At 46.5% G+C, this 5865-nt stretch overlaps 1 long non-coding RNA gene across 1 annotated transcript; it reads right to left on the reverse strand.

Moving 5' to 3' along the window:
* Positions 1–423: 423 nt before the first annotated feature.
* LOC124093310 (uncharacterized) lies at positions 424–5224 on the reverse strand. The gene is made up of 2 exons (XR_006851907.2): positions 4470–5224; positions 424–720 (listed from the first exon to the last, which is right to left on the reverse strand). It is a non-coding gene; the product is annotated as an uncharacterized LOC124093310 (long non-coding RNA).
* Between the last annotated feature and the right edge of the window lie 641 nt (positions 5225–5865).

A 5865-nucleotide genomic window follows, 5' to 3' on the forward strand; every position in this document is an offset into this window, starting at 1 on the left:
AAGGTTCAGACTTCACATTGTGAGGAAGCAGAACTCACTCATCACCAATAACTGGCAATATCATAATTAGTCCGGGTTCTAACCAGAAGGGGGTCTCAAGCTGACCTAGCTGCTGCCAGGCCTTTTAGAAGAGAAACAAGCCGGTGGCTCAAGATGGAGCACTCAATCGGGGCGTAGGACTGGAGCTTGGCACCAAGGACACAGTGATGACGCCACCTTCTCGCCCCTTGCTTATCAACAGGATCTTACCTGGAACCTGCAAAGTGCCTCCCTTGAGTGCTGGGATGGACCCCAGGGCCTCCCTCCACCCCTGAGTCACCCCAGCCTCAAACTGCCCTGTTTTAGGCATCAGCTTCCAAGAGAGGAAGCCTTGTGACCCTGCACAGGTTGGGATGGCAACTGAATAATGACAAAGAAAGTGGGTGAATTGATACTTTGTTTTATTTTTAAATGTTTTTATTAGCAAAAGCCCTTTGGCTCCTGTAAATGACAGTAGGGGTTGTGAAGGGATGGGGTGCTGGCCAGGGGGGCTCCTGTGTTAGCCCCCGTCTTTCATCTCCCAACTCCCTTAAAGCAGGGCCAGTTTCAGCAGGTTTTGTCCATTGACTCTGTCAAAGCTGTTCCTGATTTATCTTTTTTGCTTCTTTTTCTAAAGGCTTAAGAGTGGAATGTTACTGAGATGCAGCTGGTTTCCCTTTGGACACCGTCTTGATGCTTGCTCTGGAATTGGAAAATTTTAAATAGAATTTTATCTCTGGCAGGAAGAAAACTGAGTCAGGTCACCACAATTTACAGATAGGGATTTGGAAGCCTGGGGAGTTGATGATTTGCTTAAAATTAGACACAATTAGCTAGCAGAAGCTGTTCTTGAATCCCTCATTTATGACCTTCTGCTGCTTTTATTCCTCCCCCAAACCTCCTGTCTCCCTCCCCAGTATTGCGGTTTTTCCATGGCTGGGGGAGGGCCTAGGCCTGCTCTGGACCCATGAAATGAATGTTAAGGCCCCAAGGAACTTTAAATAATTGTCAGTATTCTTAAATTTACCATTTCTATTTCCCTTACAGATTACAGAATTTTTCTTATACTGTTAAGAGTGGCAACATATTGGTTAGCTGATTCCCGAGTTGTAGAAAGAAGTAGAGGATTAAATGGAGCTTGGTGCTTGGAAAGCTCTTGTACCTAAACAAATGGCTTGGCAAAGGCCAGGGAGAAGATTCCAACTTAATCCCCAATCATCAGTAAGTGAAAAATAACATTTTTAGAGAACATTATGGACAGTAGCCCCGTTTTTACTGCTTGGACCCAAACATTTACTCCCTTCATCTTCCTAGTTTTTTGGTTTTGTTTTCTTCACAAAACAGACTCTGGCTATCTCCGGAATATCCTGACTTCTCCTCTTTGTCTAGCAAGGTTCTTCTTTTCTGGAAAATTTCTTTAAACAGGACAGCCTAGGCTGGGGACGAAGTCTGTTGGTAGAGCCCTTGCCTAGTAGGCGGGAGGCCCTGGGTTCGATTCCCAGCACTGCAATAATAACAGCAACAAGAAGAAAGCCTGCAATGGCCAAGTGCTTCGGTGAGGAGATTAATAACCATCTGATTATGTTGTGTACCCTCTGCTCATGTCTTGGAACTAAGGATCCTTCAAGGAAGCACTGAGTTTTTTTAAGGCACCTTTTCTCTCTGGGCATCCATGTTCCTTTTGACTTCATAAAGTCCTATAGCTGCTTTTCCACTGGCACTTTAATATCTTATTATTTATCTTCCACTTTAGTCTCAAACCTAGTCTTCATTTAGGCCTAAGGACACCAATGTAAGAGGATCAGTCCATTTTAGCCAGTCACCTCATGCTCCTCTCCAACAGCCCAGGCTAAAAATAGGAGGCCTTGGATTCTTATTCTGGCAGTCACTCCACTGATAAACAGCCATGTGACCTTGGGCACAAACCCAATAACTTCTGAGTGGCAACTTCCTCCTGTGTGAAAAGATAGTATGAAATCAAAGAAGCAATGATGCTTATTTTATAAACAAAGGGGCAGGAATAGATGTGGAAGAATTTAGGCCTCCTGGCTGTGGCTTCAAGGAGCTATGGTGCTGAAAAGCAGTAAAACAGCAAAAATTTAGAGTCAGGCCTCTAGGTATGCTACCTCAGCCTCTGGACTCACACCAGTCCAGAAACCTCCAGAGAATTCCCGAATCCACCCACCCCTTCCCTGGTGAGCAATATAGCAGGAATCCACTAATGCTTTTGTGTAACACCTGCTCTGCCATTGCAGTTTTTTTTTTTTTAAATACTTATTTTATTTATTTTTATGTGGTGCTGAGGATCAAACCCTGTGCCTCACCCATGTGAGGCAAGCGCTCTACCACTGAGCAACAACCCCAGCTCATCGCAGTTTATCTATTTATTTATTTATGGTGCTGGGGTTTGAATTCAGGGCCTAGTACATGCAAGGCAAGCATTTACCAACTGAGCTATAACCCCAGCCCCATCATGGTTTATTTTAAAACTGACTTTTTTGTGCCTCCTCTTCTCCCTCTCCCCTTCCTTAACCATGGAGGATGCAAAATGAACCTTCTTCTGTCCTAGGCTGTTATCTGTCCTTCAGCACATGAACCACAGGAATGAAGGAATCCAAACTTCAGGGCCAGCACCTATCCCAACTAAGAAATGGTTCTTTCCTCAAGCTACAGATGTTGTGGGGACAAACGAGGCAAGGCAAGGAAGATAGCAGGAAACAGTTTTATTTGGCTGCAGCCAGGTTCAGGGGGCAGAGCTTTTGCTATAATGAATCAATCCCCTGAACCCCAAGTTCAGGGAGTTTCAGAGTTTTATACCCAGCAGGTAAGGGGAGGGGCTCAGAAGTTCACAGTCTGCAGAAATTCACATAGAAGCAGCTTTTCTTTCACTGTTCTGGGCAAGTTAACTCTTCAAGGACAACACCTGAGAAGGGGAGAGCTGCTTCTCCTCTTTTTTTCCTCCCCCTGCCAGCTGTTACTATGGAGCCCAATTGGTAATTTACCTTAAAAATGTGAAGCTCAGCTCAAGGCCAGAGGCCTTGTTTGCACATTTCTGCAAACTACTATACTGGATACGTTTATGAAAAATGTATGAAAGTGCCCTGCACCTGGAGTGCTGGTGTCTTCCTGGCCAGTGGCCAAGTAAAAAGCAGGGCAACAGAAAATAAGAAGTTTTCTACATTGAACTCCTTTGCAGAGACTCTCTTGCTGACAGTCCTAAAATCAGCCATGATGAAGATTTCTGGAGAAGCCCAGGTAAGACTTTTCTGTGGAGAAAGGGGTGCCACTTCACAGATGACTCCTGCCCTGGGCCCAGCTGGAGTGAAGCCTTTGTATCCCCTCTTTAAAAGCCCACTGTTTCCTCCCTCCACCCCCCACTCCCGCAGTGAGAATCCCAGCCTCCAGGACAGGAGTCCTCTGTTATTCCCCTTTGCTAGCAAAGCAGTAAAACTTGTTTTTCCTTTTTTTCAAAACTTTGTCCTAGTTATTGGATTGGCATCAGGTCAAGGATCAAGCTTTAGGTGTCAGTAATTCTGACTGCTCTTCACAGAAGCTTCTGCAGTCCTTCACTGAGGCTAGTCTGGGCCAGTCCACCCTCATTGGACCCAGTCCTGATTTTAATGCAGTCCTGTAATCTTTATGTAAAAGCAAGGAGAGCCTCAAGAAAAACAACTTCCTTGCTGAAGACTTGGAATTTGCAGTTCCCTTCCCCCTCCCCCACACCACCTCCATCTCACCCCCACCCAGAGCCAATTTCTGGAACTATGTGAGCTGCTGAGGCAGCTGAGCAAACTTGGGCTCCTCCTACGGCTGGAAAAAACCCACAGAGATGACGCAGTCAGAGCTCTGCATTGCAGAAGAGAGAGCTTTGTTTCCTGGGGAGTTTTGGACTGCTAAAATGGAACCTTGGAGAAAATTAACCTTTGAAACACGCTGGACACACCCATGACCTGTTAGACCAGGACACAAGAAAAGACCACTGACTCCAATTAAAATCAAATTAACGCAAGCTTATTATTTCGACCGGCCGGGCTGCCTCTCCCTCCCAAAACGGCGGGAACAAGACAGCACCCCAGCTTTTCTGAAGTCCAGCTTTATAGCCCAGAAAGTTACACAAAGGGGGGTTACAGATAACAGAACTCTGACAAGCATCACACTAATGGTAGTTTACATTTTTGCTGGACCCAACATCAGAATTTATGAGGACCATTAGAGCCTCAGAGAGGGTCGTTGTCTGGCCAGGGAAGGCCAATATTTATGAGGTGTCACTAAGTTTCAGAGAGGGCTGCTATCTGGTCAGAGAGCCAGGCATGGGTGAGTTCAAGGCACGGGCAGGCATTCCAAGCAGGTTCAGAATTTGCAGTAATTTATAGTAAAGCCAAAATTAGCTTTTCATGGTTTTGTGGCGAGATGCCCAATTTTAAGAAAAGATCAGGTTGGGTCTATCATACCTTGCTGGGAGGTGAGGCAGTCCAGAAAACTAGTTCCAGAAACTCCAAGTGCCTATGTCATTGCTCTTCCACAAAATGAGGGGGGAGGGAAGAGGCAGTCCCAGCCACTGTTGTCACAGGCATTGAAGTCACCAGGGCAGAAGTGATGACAGCAGATTCTCTTACTGTCTTCCTGTGAGAAGGAACATCTTCTAAGTTTACCCTTTTCTAAAATTCTAGGAAGGATTCCATGTTAGACAGAGTCCTCTTCTGGGAAGGGAACAAAGGAGAAGGTCAAGAGTGATTCCCTGCCCGCCTCAGAGTTCTCCTTCCCTCCTGTAGTTTACTGGCTGCATAATGGCCCTGAGCCCTGCAGCCTGTGGTGGACTTTCCCGGAGGCCTGCCTGCGGAACCCACCTGTGGCCCTGAGGGCTGTGGAAGCAGGACTGACACAAAGAGCAAGACAGCTCCCAGAGGTGCTGAGGAGCCCAAGCCACATGGTGCTGCCTGTTGAAAATTCTGCAGGGCCCCTCAGTGGCTCCATCCCATCATGTCTAGTTTCCATTTGTTCTTTTTGGTGCTGAGGATTAACCCCAGGGGCAGTTTACCACTGAGCTACATCCCCAGCCCTTTTTAATTTTTCATCTGTGACAGGATCTCACTCAATTGCTAAGGCTGGCCTGGATCTCTCCATCCTCCTCAGCTTCCAGATGGATTACAGGTGTGTACCCTGCATCCAGCTAGTCTCTAGACTTTCCTTCCCCAGGGCCCTGTCTTCCTCAGACCCCTCCTCTTGAGCCAGCTAGTCCTGGGTGCAGACTTTCTAGCTAACCTCCTCTCCCCCACCTGCATAGTCTGCCTGGTCCTGTGGTCCCTCTGCTGTCCCTGATGTGTCTGCGTGAGAGCCCTGCACAGCACACAACTTTATTTCTGTAATGAATGGCGAGCACTGTGCTAAGCTCTTTCAGGCCTTACAACCCCGAGAAGGAGGTGCTGCAGTCATCCCCTTACAGATGGGGAAACTGAGGCTGAGAGCTATTCCTCTGGGTGTCACCAGTGCCTGATACACAATATCGGTTCAGTATGTGTCTACTGAGGAACAATTAAACTTTCTTTTGGGATTTAAGACACATACAACCTAGGTGTGATGGCTCAAGGAAGATCCTGGAGCCCAAGAGTTTTAAGTCCAGCCTGGGCCACCGAGTGAGACCTTTCTCTAAAAACAAACAAGTAGGGGCTGGGGCTGGAGCTCAGCAGTAGAGCATTTGTCTGGCATGTGTGAGGCCCGGGGTTCGATCCTACACCACATAAAGATGAATAAAATAAAGGCATGTGTCTATCTACAACAATACAACTAAAAAAAAATAAATATAAAAACAAAACAAAACATGCAACCATAATACTAAAAAGAGCACAT

This window comes from Marmota monax, unplaced genomic scaffold, assembly GCF_021218885.2.
Source record: "Marmota monax isolate L192 unplaced genomic scaffold, Marmota_monax_Labrador192_F-V1.1 WCK01_AAM20220418_F8-fsc00038, whole genome shotgun sequence".
Taxonomy (NCBI): domain Eukaryota; kingdom Metazoa; phylum Chordata; class Mammalia; order Rodentia; family Sciuridae; genus Marmota; species Marmota monax.